General features: G+C 47.7%; 1 non-coding gene across 1 annotated transcript; it reads left to right on the top strand.

Moving 5' to 3' along the window:
* The first annotated feature begins 496 nt into the window (after positions 1–496).
* On the top strand, positions 497–581 carry TRNAR-UCG. The gene has a single exon. It is a non-coding gene; the product is annotated as a tRNA-Arg (tRNA).
* The last annotated feature ends 12,453 nt before the right edge of the window (positions 582–13,034 follow it).

A 13,034-nucleotide genomic window follows, 5' to 3' on the forward strand; every position in this document is an offset into this window, starting at 1 on the left:
ATGCACAGCGGCAGGTGGTTGGGTGAATCCTGTGTGCTCACTACTAAGACCAGTTAGGTGTGAATGATATCCTGCCGGGTTCCTCGGCCAATGTCCGCCTTCTGGATGGCTTTCCGGCCACCAGGCACTGCTGCTGATCCTGGGCACTGCTGCCACCTCTGTGGGGGATTGTCACATTGACGGGTGCCACCAAACTGCTGCCACACACCTGCACTGCCATGACTGAGGCTGTAGCTCTCAATACCGCAAAGCCACACTGTGTTTGGGTAAAAGACATCTTCTCTCCAGTGTGTCAACCTGGCACTGCTTTGGTCCTGTAGAGCTTTCAAGGAAGCAGAGTGAGTGTCATCTCCTTCCAGCTCTTCTTTATTGCTCTTCAGACAGGAGTCCCTGCAGCTTGGTTCAAGTACATGCAGATACCGTTTGCCCCTTTGACACCGAGGCAACATACGTCTGTCCATCTCATCTTCCATTAGGATGAGGGGCCCTGCGGGGCGCCTGGGTGGCTCAGTCGGTTGAGCGTCCGACTTCGGCTCAGGTCATGATCTCATGGTTCGTGGGTTCGAGCCCCGCCTCGGGCTCTGTGCTGACAGCTCAGAGCCCAGAGCCTGCTTCGGATTCTGTGTCTCCCTCTCTCTCTGCGCCTCCCCCACTCATGCTGTGCCTCCCTCTGTCTCAAAAACAAATAAACATTTAAAAAATTTAAAAAAAAAAAAAGAATGAGGTCCCCTGCAAGCGGCTCCTTAGTTTTGCATGCAGAAGGACTTTGGGTGAACACACCTAACTACATCTATCCCATCATGGTCACAATTTAGGGCCCACTGCACACGTCGGACTTTGGACACAAGTGCAGCCCCCTTCTGACATCTGCCAGAGTCCAGTGGAATCTCTGTTCTCAGGTGTCGACTTCAACAGCATCCCGAGGATGCCTGTCTCCCACCATGGAAAGCTGCAGGTAGCAGACAATGGTAATGGATGGAAAATGAAGAACGAAGGTGATGGCAGATACAGCAATCAGTACAATCCAGGTTCATTCAGACTTACATGTACTAGGTGCAATGCTATCTTCTAGAATCACAATGATAAATATGGTTACAATTTGCAACTTTATTTTAGAATTTAAGTTCTAGCGAAGGAGAGATCCACATGAAGATAAAATTTAATCACAATATTTTTGGTGGTGAGATAAAGATTTCCACTGCGAGCCATGGGAGCACAGAGGGGTTGCTGACAGTCCTTCCTTATGGCAGATTTCCTGTGTTTTCCGAGTGTTCACACGAGCAGGTTCACCACAGTAAATATGCCACTCGCACTCCCCGTCTGCACCCCTCACGTCTCGAAAGGTATTTAAGCCACGTCTGTTACCCACTTTGACTCCCATGCCAGTGGGAGAATTGACTCCCATGTCAACTCTCCAATCAGATATCAATGACCGAATCTGGGCCCATGGCGCTCTCTGTCGCAGCAATTTGGAATGAGAACACAGAGTATGAGTCAGGTGCACCCACAGGATCATGGGCACTTGACCTGAAAGGTCATAGAGAGTTGATCCTGAAGTTGATGCCCGAGCAACCCAGGGCCACCCATGAGGCAAAGTCATGGGATTCCAAGGGCATGGGTAAGCAGAGAGAGGTGGACCTCAGAAAAACCGGGAATGGGGCACATGATGCAGAGAGCAGATGCAGAGTGGGGCCGTTCAGAGTCCTGTGTCCGCACCGTGAGTTCACATGAGCTCGTGATATCCTGGTTCCGGACCTCATGGAATTCAAAGCGTGTCTTTCCTCTCATTTTTCTGTAAGATTATCTGTTGTAATTCTATGGTAACACTCCTCTTACCTTCAGCTAGTTTGACTGGATTTTTTCTTTTTTTTTTTTTTTTTTTTTTTTTTTTTGCTTTGCAACCAGAGCCTGAATTAATATAACCTCATATTTGCGCACCTGTAGCCTTCTGAGGCAAGACTTCCTTCTAGACTCGGCAAGTGCCCTCTTCGTTACCTGGCTTAAATGTTGCCTCCTCTCTGAAGCCTTCCCTGACAGATCCCTCCCTCGTGATCCTTCAGGACGCTGCTCATAACCATTATGTTGTGGTGTAATTGATCCACCTAAAAACACGCTGCCTCCCCGACCATGAGGTCCTCAGAAGGAGAGCCGTGTCTTAGGGCCTGTTACCCAGAAGGTGTTCAGTCAACGTTTGCAGAATTGCCTCAGTGGCTCGCAGTTGGTTCTGGAAGCAGCCTTCCAGTTGGCACACCACGCTATCTGCCACTCAATCTTCCCAGCACTCGGGGGGTTCTGGGTTTATGCTGACTTTGCTAACTTACCATTTCATTCCCAACCCTGTCTTCTCTCAGTCCTCCCTGGCGTCCGGGATTGCTGGCTTGTTGGGTCTCTCCTGCTTTGTGCAGACTTCACTACCCTTGGCTCGGTGACAGTTCCAAGGCGAACCCCGTGGGGCAGAGCACACGCTGTTGTTTCCCAGGGTTCTAGAACTCTTTGCTGAGTTTTGGCTCCTCTTCATGGCTTTGTGTGGTTGCCTGGGGCCCATGCTACCTGTGTGTCTGCTCCTGACAGAATCCCCCCACCCGATCCCACCATCTGTTTATTTTGGCTGCATCGCCTTCTTTATGTCTCTCTTCGGAGAGACGGCGAATAGCAGCTACTTCTAGTCAGCCAGAAGCCCTCGCTGCCTTGTCCATCGGAGAAAATTTGTCTCCAGATCCGCAGCAGCTTTCTTTACGTGGGAGAGAAAGAACATCAGTGCCCGTTTGCTCAAGAAAAGCAAGGACAACAACAAAAACTGTTACCCTGTGTAGACCTTTTTTCCTTTATGGATTGCAGTGCCCCCCAGCAAACCCACCAGGTTTGCTGCCAAGCCATATATCCACGCCGCTGGTTCACCCCCTGTCAGCCTGGGGCAGGGGATGGCGGCAGGAGAGTTTCACAACTTTGGGGGATTTACTCGTTTTACTCCTCTCTGTTCTCTCTCACAGAGTGTTTTGCAAGAGGGGTTCCTGTCGGTACAACCTGATGCTCTAACCTCCGTACTTATAGTACTGATAGATGTGGGATTGCCTGGGTGGGGGGGGGGGGTCAGGTGGTTTAAGCACACGGGGCTATGACACCTTTGCCCCTCCAAGTGTTACTGTCTGACCTCTGCTCTCAGGCACAAAGCAAAAAACAACAACAAGGACGACAACAACAGCAACAACAACAACGACTCAGGCTCAGCTCAGCCCCATGAATTTCAGAATGGACTTCCCTGTCTCCCTCTGAACCATGCCTCTCGTGCTGAGAGATATGGCTTTTATAGATTCTATGAGTTTTCTGTATCTTGGTCTGGAAATGGAGCCAGAATTTTTGGCTTCAAATAGCACCTGCTGAGGTCATGTGCCTAGGCTGTTTCTGGTCTCCATGATGGACACGGGAAACCCACTGGGGACGGACCTGTCTCTGAAAGGGCTCTTCCTTAGTTGAGGTAAGAGAAGCAGCCCTTCTCCAGTTGCCTGGAGTAGCAGGCAACATGGCAGACGGTCCCTTGGCCCTCTTGCTGCAAGGCAGGTATGGAACAAGAGACCAAGGGCAGTCTCCAGCCAGGCCGAGAGCCATGAGTGATCAGAGCAGGAGCGGATGCCTCTAGTTTTGACTCTGTTCCTCTCTTTGTCTTGCTTCCTTCTTCATTCGGAGGTCTCGGCACATCAAAATATTAGTTAAGGAGATAATTTAATCTGGAGACAAAATGATACCTCTTTAAACCTACTCACCAATCAGACAGCTAGAAGTTGTTTGCATCTGACCATAAAGGATCCCCAAAGCTGTTCTTCTAAAATGAAAACCTGTCTCAGTGATTTGGGGGTGGGGGGCTAAAAGTATGGGCAATAGGAGAGAAAGAGCACTTCACTGGGAGTCAGGGCCCTCTATTTCTAGTGCTTGGCTCGTTACTAATGATGTCACTTTGGGCAAATCATTCTATTTCTCTGGCTTCATTAGTGACCTCAGTGGGAGCAGTTTTAGCAGAAAATCTGACATCCTAATTGCCAAATCCATAGACTGATTTTCATTCCTCATCCCACTTGACAACTCCATTGCACGTGGCACCCTGACTGCTCTTTCCTTCTCAAAACGTCTCTGCTCTTGGCTCCTGGGACCCTGCCTCTGTGAATCCTTCTTCCACTTCTCTCGCAGCCTTCTTCTCTCTTCCTGAACGCCCCTCCCACTCCGTTCCCTGTTGCCCGATGGTATTCCCCAGAATTTCCCTCCTGACTCCTGTTGTCATCACACATTCATTTCCTAAGTGATTCCATCCACTCTTCTGGAGCCCCCATCTCTTTGCTGGTAACCACCATACCTGTACTTCAGAACTCTCTCAGCCTCTCCTCTGAATGCCATCCTGCCCCTGTGTCTGCCCACAGGACGACCCATCTACTTACACAGCAAGCCCCTCACACTCAGCCTGCCCCAGACTCAGCTCATCATCTTCTTGCATATATGCCACCTATCCCCTGAAACCTTGCACCCTGAATCCTTGCACCCATTCTGCCTTCTGTATTTCCCTTGCTCTCGAGGCTAAATGGTCTTTCATGCTTTGTTCTCCCTAGCACAGTGTTGCTACAAGTCTATCTGAGAGGTGTTCCTACATCTTCATTCCACCAGCGCTGCTGAACTTCAGGTCCTCAGGGTCTGTCATCTGGATCTTTGAGATAGGACCCAAAATAGTCAAGAACGGTTTGGGCTGATGTAACAAGAAAGTGGAGCTTGCCTTGGCTTGACCAAACAGAGCTTGATTTTTTTTTTTTTTTTCTCACACAGTAAGAAATTCAGGTATAGAAGATCCAGAACCAATATGGCAGACCCACAATACTTCCAGGGACCCCAGCTTCTTCTATCTTTCCAGTCAGCCCTCCTTGACATGTGGCTATCGTGGGCTTGTCACCTAAGCTCACAGAATAGTTGCTTCTCTTCCACATTCACATTCAGGGCAAGAAGAGAGGGGAAGGGAGAAGGACAAAAGGGCAAAAGGCAAATTGCCTCCTGAGTCTGTTTTCTTTCAAAGAGCTCTCCTGGAAGCTCCACCCACTGAGCTGCGTTTACATTCCACTGGGCAGAGCTGTGTCATGTGGACCACCCTCTGCATGAAGACTGGGAATGGGAATTGGGAAGGTTGTTTGTTTCAAGCAGGGCATGCTGCTTCCCTTATTGAAATTGGGATTCTGTTAGAAAGAAAGAAAAGGAGAATTGATACTTCAGAAGTAAATAACTGTGTTTGCCACAGCCTGATCTTGGTCATCAGAACCTCCAGTCACTACTCTACTCTCTATATCCCTGAAAAAAAAATGTGATTATATTGTTCACCTGTTTTAAATGTCTCTGGTGAATCCTCATTGGCTACAGAATAAAGTACAAACACCTTGGCCCACAGTCTGGGGCCATCTTTCTTTCTATGCTCCTCTCTTGCCATCACCTCCCCCTGTAGAACATACCCCGAGCTCACAGAACTTTTCGTGGCTTCCTAAACCCGTGATGCCATGCCTTTGCACGTGTTATTCTCATTGCCCTGCTGTCTTTCTCATCTCTGGACATTTCTTCATACTTCATCGCCAAGGAGGGAATAGGCACGTATCTGCCCCTTACCTCAACTATCTTCCTCGACTCCTAAAAGACAGACATTCCTTACACCTATGAGTCCTCCCTGTCCCCCACAGGCTCTACCCCATAGGACAAGACATTCATACTGAAAGGGCAGAGCCCTGTATTAGGTGGGCCGTGTTTCCTGGAGGATGGGATTACTAAGTTGAAAGAAAACACAAATCTTGGAGCACATTCTTTGCCACTTGCCACTCTCTCAGTGAGGCCCAGGACCTTCTCCCTTACAATTATTTCATTTCTTCTTCCCTTGAAAAAATTAATCTTGAGTAGGACACCTCAAGCAGCAGCTGGGCCACGATCCTGGCTCACTCCATTTCTACAATTCATCCATGCAGCTACTTCAGGAAGCTGACTCGGAATCTTCTCAGAGACTCAGAATTCTCTCTGTTGTTCTCTGCAGACAGCCCGAGTGTAAGGGTCCCAAGACTGCTCTGTAGTATGGAAGGCAGGGTACATATGCTGAATTTTACCAGAGCTTTGCGTTGTGGGATTGGGCACCTGTCAGGCTTCTGATAAGAGCAATGGTATGTTTTCCGTACAGCTAGGGAACCCTTGTGTACTGACAGTGATGTGCTGATCAATCTTTAACAACTGGCTCTCTGAGGTGGGAGTGGCTGGGGAAGGGAAGCTCTGGTGTGTAGGCCTTACCAAATCCTGTGGTGTAAATACTCTCATCATAACCAAATTGAAGCTCCTGACGGGATGCAACTGAACCTGAAGTTGGAAGGAGGCACAGTTGGCTCTGGCACAAGGAGCCAGCAGAGAGGAAGGATGCATGATCAGGTCTAAGCACCAAAATCACACACAAAAGCTTAGCAGCCGACTCCTCAGCAACATCTCTGAACCAACATTCCCTTCCATCAAAACAGGGCTGTCTCTTCCCCCGGTTCACACTGCTCTTTGATGATTCTTCCCCCACGACAGTGTTTTTGAAAGTCTTCTTTTGGTTGAATGAGTGCCCTTTCCTGCAGTGTGCATTGCCTCTACCATTTACTCCACAAACGGGAACCCAGGGCCTTCTGTTCCGCCACCCCCTGTTGAATCCTTTCCCCATTGAAAAGGCTGCTATACTTAGGGTCGCCACCAGGAGTCACTCTCCAGCATCAGCCAGAGACAAGGAGCCCGAAGAGCACATAGTAGGGCTAAATGCCCTCCTGTCTAATGAATGAAGGGCAGAAAGAAATGATGCTTTCTTACCTTGACCCCAACCCCTCCTCCCCGATTTGCCTGGCTATCTCCTACTTACCTTTCGGGGTTTAATTTAAATGTCTCCTTCTCTAAGAAGCCCTTCTTGGACCACCTAGCCCCCACCGAATGTGGGTTGGATGCCTCTTCTCAGGCTCCCATAAACCTTTGCCATCTATAGAATCAATCATCCTGCCTACCCACATTTCAGTGCTGACAGTATTGCCTACTGGACTGTGAACTTCATGAGGGCAGGGGTGTTGTCCATAGTACTCCTGCAAAAAGGTACTTAGTAAACAGTTGCAGAATGGGTGGTTAAGAAGAATGTGTAATGCTTTCAAATGTTCCCTGGGGAGGTTTAGTTTAACTTCTTTCGCCTTTGTCTTTTTATCTTGCTATCACTACTATTATTTTTCTCACCAAATTCCTGCTTTCAGGATGACAGTACAAAAGAAAAAAAAAGAGGGGGGGGGGAGGAAGGATTTCAATGAATTGCAGCTTCCAGCTGGTTATCATTATTTAAATTTTGGCTTTATCATCGTGGGCAACTGAAGCCTATGATTTAAGCTATCTCTAGCGGAGCAAGGAGGTCGGGTGCCCGCCCAAACACTCATATTTCCAGAGCGCACTTTGCTGTGTCAATACACATTACTTGTCACATTGCAAAGAGCCTGAGAAGTTTGATCTCCACTGTTAGATTGTTGTCATGTGTCAAATCATACAGCCCAGGAGGAATGCGTACGATGCACAAGAAAAGCAGACACTGAGCCACGGTCAGACTGCCTGTAAGATAAACACTGTCGTGTAGACCAGGAAAAGAAAGGTCAAAAAACAATCTGAAGCTTCAGATACTGTAAGCCCTCTTTACTTTCATTTTCTTGCCACTCTGAGCCTTCAATTTTACCAGCGTGGGCAAATACACCTTTTCATCCAACAGGCCTTCCAGCGGATTCTCCCGCGATAGGGGACTGGTTTGAGTCACGGTCCCATCACTGGTGAAGCAGGGTGGCGTCTGTGAAGCCCTCACATTAAAGCGGACCAAAAAAGCAGGCATGGTGAGCCTACAAGCCCCTACCCGCTGTCTCCCATGAAATGGAAGCTCAAAGAAGATGTGCAAATGCCACTAGATGCTGGGAAGAAAAATCCTCTTCAGGGAGTATAAGCTACCCAAGTAGGAAAGCCGGAATCATTGTTTGCTGCTGCTGCTGGTGGGTTTTTTTTTTTCTTTCACTTCTCTGTCTTTTTTTTTTTTTTTTAAGTTGGCTGAAAAAAATTAAACAAACAAACAAACAAAAACCAGGGGACCAAATGAGTACTAGTGTTCTGTATTAAAGAAGGAGCGGGTGCAAGTCAACCTCCCCATTGAAAGACGCCCACACACTTGAAATAGTTTCCTAGAAAGGCAGATATAATTTAACTGGGTGTAGCTGAGCGCACTGGCAGGGCATTTTTACGACACCTTCCAAATCCTCGATGGCTGATCCCGTGGTATGACAGCAGCATACCACATTCATTGCACCAGACAAGGATTAGGGGAGTAAAATTAGTCATGTATGTAAATTGTAATCACGTTGGATGGTTGTATGTGCTCATTTAGGCATTTTAACAGTGTGTGATGCTATCCTCTCCACAGGACTAATAAGCATTAGCCATAATGAGGTCAGTCAGTCAGTCAGGCATTCCCAGGGGATTTAATTGGGACATGGGTCTCTGCTGAAGTGAAAATTAATAACTTTTGTCAATGTTCTGGTGAAATGTTCTGTCTTATTAAACTATGAGGGTCAATTAGAAAGCATTATGTAATAAAGTCCCCAGCAGCAGAACTCAAATTGAGTTATACCACACTCATTATTCCAGGGCGAATGCATTTGAAAATGGAAAACCAGAGCGCCATATGGAGGATTCGGGTCAGATTTACAAGCATCGCATGTTAAGGCTTCAACAAGAAGGAAACAATTAAACGTAATACCGAAATAAATCAGCGCGCCGAGCGTGCTGTGCAGGGCCAGGAGCCTGGGGCCGGCTGCAGCCCCGGGGCTGTGACACCGCAAAATGGCAGCGTTTAGGAGGCTTGTCTGGGCTGCGTCAGGCAGCCCCATCCCCGCAGATCGCTGCGAGTGCTTCAAATCTGGGGCACACCTGGAAGGCTCGGGCCTGCACACTGCCTCATATAAATAACTCTTTATTGTGTGGCTATTAAGACGAGAGATTGCTTTTATTAAAGTGCAAGTTATTGTGGTACAGCAAATTAAAGAATTTTAAAGCATACTAAACAGCCACCGATATTCCCCATTTGGTCATGTTTTACGGTACTTTAAATGGGCGGTATGTTGTTAGGGAGATAGAAAGCCGGTGCCAAGGTAGGGAACTGACAAAACAGTCATCGGGCGGTCCTAGCCAGGAAGGGTTGGGAGGGTCACTGTCATGGGTCTAGATGGGGGGCGGTGGGGGGGGCAAGGCTATCCCCTGGCCTCTGGAAGACTGGGAAAGGTGGTGGTTGTCTGCTGCATTCCGGTAGAAAAGGACATCTTTGATGTTTTTAAAGATGCTCTGCAGATAAAACAATTAGGAAACGGAAGCAGGTAAGGAGGGAGGTGCAAACACATGTACCGTCTCGATACTGGGGGGCCACAGCTTTTGTCATCGGCCCGGCTCAGCCATTTCTGAACTGTCTCTTCTCCCATGAAGTGAGCTGGGTCCCATGATTTCCCCTTCTATCCCTAATGCTGATTATGTGTCTCCTTAGAAACAAGTTGTAACGATGCCCCTTGCTTGGCTCCAAACCATCATGGAACCCCAGTTGTTTCGTCTCCCTCACCTCTCTGACTGCTGCCGTGGTCTGGGCCCCTGCCCCTTCCCACCAGAGCCACCTCCACTCCCGCTGCCTCCCCCCATTCTCTAAAAACACACCTCTGGTCATGCCACCCACCCCTGCTTAAAAACCCTTTAACACCTTCCCTTTGCACACAGGGTAAAACCCAAAACCCTCCCCATGGCCCCCCGGACCCCTCCCAGATGTGCCTGCGGCTCACCTAGAGCCACGCTTCCCTCTCACCCCGTTCTCACAGATTCTGGAACACGTGAAGTTCTCGCTCTAACCGGGGTTCTCACACATGCGGTTCCTTTAGTCTGGAATTCTCTTCCTCCTGATTATGTGTGGCTGGTTCTTCTGAAGCCTAGATATCCATCCTCCAGGAAACCCTCCTGAGCATTCTGTCTCAGGTAGCCCGTCCAGAACTCTGCATCATCACCCCACACGTGCTTCCGGAGAGTCACCGAGGCCTATCCAACCACACCTGGACTATTGGAATAGATACCAGCCTAAACCTTATGGTGAAAGCATGTTTAAAGCCGATTTGAAAACTAAAGCTGCTCCGTCAATAAGAGAATAGATGGTTGAATCCGGGTGTTTTCATAAAACAGGATACGAAACAGAATGAGAATTGAGAATGCATGGACCAAGGCTACAGACACAAAAACCGTGTTGAATTCCAAGCACGTAATGTTGAACAAAAGCAGCAAGTCACAAAAGAATGCACACGTCGTGATGGCCCTTATACAGAGTGGAACACATAAGCAACACATAACCAACATAGTGGATATGTGGTAAAACTATAATGAAACAAGTAGGAATAAGGAAGATTTAAAAAACGAAAAACAAAAAAACAAAAGCAACATTCAGATAGTGGTTACTTGCCAAGTGTGGGGGTGGGGGGTGGGAAGGAAAGGCGCCAACATAAGGGGTGGATGGAGGGTGATACTGTTCTTTATTTTCAGTTGGGTAGCAGTTTCATGATTCTCCAATTATTTTTTCTGCTTCATAATTTGTATGTTTTTGTGTATTTAAAAACGCCATCAATTTTTTTTTATTAAAGCAGACTTTAATTTCAGCTTTGCCTGAACATACCCAACCTCAGGGAAGAAGAGCTTCCCCCTTCTTCAGGAGTGCCCCCAGAAGCTAGCCAGACCCACTGAAGGCCGAGAGACAAGAGTCCTTGGGATCTGTCCTTGGGCCAAGTCAACACCAGTAATTGTTCACAATGGAAGAGAATGATTTTGGGGATATTGGGTAGGGCTCTTGAGCAAAATTAAGCCTTTACTGGTCCTTCCACAATTAGCAAACTCTTCCAACTTCAAAGCTTTTCCACCTTTTACATTCCCTTATTAAAATCCAAACACCCCTGAAAGTATCCACCCCAGAATCAATACCCTCATGGTCATCACTAACTGAGAACAGGATCCGGGGCTGGAGGCTGGGGCACCCAAGCGGGGCAGGGGCATGGCAGAGAAGGAGGTGAGGCAGCCCCAAAACCAAGTCAGGCAGCATCACATTTGGCCCAGGGCAGCCTTGCCGAGTGTTTTGCACAACCCCACTGATTTCAGATTCTCTTCATTTTTTTTTTTATTCGAGTCCTCGACATGTTACCCGCACAGAATGCCCCAAGATGGCCAATGTGCCCCCTGGTGATGTTGCCACATGCTGAGATTATCCTCCTTGAGCAATCCCTCTTTCTAATGTTAGTGGAGGGGGTTTCTGGTTCATTTGTGTTGCTGGGTCTCCCAGGGCCACACTTCTGTTTCGAGAGAGAGTTTTGGCATCGGGATCCTTCTGACATGTCAGGCTGAAAAAGTGAAGTTGAGCCAAGAGTTCTGTTTCTTCATTTTGGTTATTTATGAGAAGCTGGTATTTTCTGCTAACAAAGACAACGGGAAATTTCAAAACCTGAAAATTATCAAGCTGCAGTGGTGGGAAAATAGAAATGGCAAAGTATTTCTCAACCAGTTTGAGTAACTTGCCTTCAATATTTTTTCCCAGGAGTAATTACAAACAGAAGTGCCACTTGCCTTTCGGGATCTTTTTGCTGAAAAGTATGAAGCTATTCCAGGAAAAGTCTACACAGAGAGTCTCTATCACCAAACACTCTTATAGGAAAATGAAATCTGTCTTAACCTCTATGCTCCGGCTAGTGAATGAATGAGTCAATGAATGAATAAACTGCTTAGCCTTACACAAGTAATGCTACAGATCAAATAAATGCCTGTTAGCCAAGCATTACTATCCTCGTCTGAGGCCCCATTGTTTCTTTATCCAAATAATGTGGGCTTTTCTCTGATTATAAAATGAACATATGCAAATTATAAAATACTTGGGAAATACAGAAAAGTACAAAGAAGAAAACAAAAGCATCCATAATCCTACCCTACAGAAGGACCTTATTAATATGGATGTCTATGTCACATCACTGTTTTCTGAGCATATAAATGTTCCATGGCTGAGATCTTGCTGTCTACACTGCTTACTCTATCTGTGTTCGACAGAATTCTAAGATGACCCCCAGTGCCCTCTGCCCTTGGTTAATCTCCTCCTAGTGAATGTGGGTAGGAGGAACCTGGGGATATGATGGTCTGGGATCCCCATGATTAGGTCACGTCGCATGGCACAGTTTAAGGAGATTGGTTATCCGGGTCACCTGACCTAATCAAATGAACCTTACAAGAGATGGGGCTTGTCTGGAGATAGACTTGAGGCATGAAAGGGTCTGAAGCAAAGGAGACCCTCCCTTGGTGGCTTTAGAGAGAGGACCACATGGCAAGGAAGGCTAGATGCTTATAGGAATTAAGAGCAGTTCCCAATGACATTCAGTAAGGAAACAGGGACCTTGGTCCTACCACTGCAAGGAACCGAATGCTACTGACAACTTGAATGAGCTTGAAAGAAGATCCCAGCCCCAGATGAGAGCATCACCTGGCCGAAAGTAGTATCTGCTGAGCTACACCCCCTCTGAGAGAAAGAAAACCAAGGTGTTTCTAAAGGCTTCACTTTGCTCCCAGATAGAAAGCGAAAACTCTGGGAGAGTGTACGACCCTTTGTGTTTCAAAAGTGAAGGCCCTTAACAGTCACAGGCTCCGCCGTCCAAGGAGAGGGATGAAAGTTGTGAGCTGTAGGTGTTGAAAAGAGGCTGGTTCCTCCCAAGGCCAGGAGAGAAATAAGGGTTGGTCTCTGACCTATGATGGAGCTATGTCCCCACGTGAGCCTGGTGCCCTGGGGGACCTCAGGGAGGGCCTGCCGTGTCACTGTCCATGGGTCAGTGCCCACCATGGCTGGGGATGCTCTGCCAGGGTCCTCAAACCCAGCCTGAAGCTGAGGAACAGACAACTCTTCTCACTACCCTTAGCTAGGATTGGCTTCGCCCAGATTTAATTTA

This window comes from Panthera tigris, chromosome D4 (genome assembly GCF_018350195.1).
Source record: "Panthera tigris isolate Pti1 chromosome D4, P.tigris_Pti1_mat1.1, whole genome shotgun sequence".
NCBI lineage: Eukaryota > Metazoa > Chordata > Mammalia > Carnivora > Felidae > Panthera > Panthera tigris.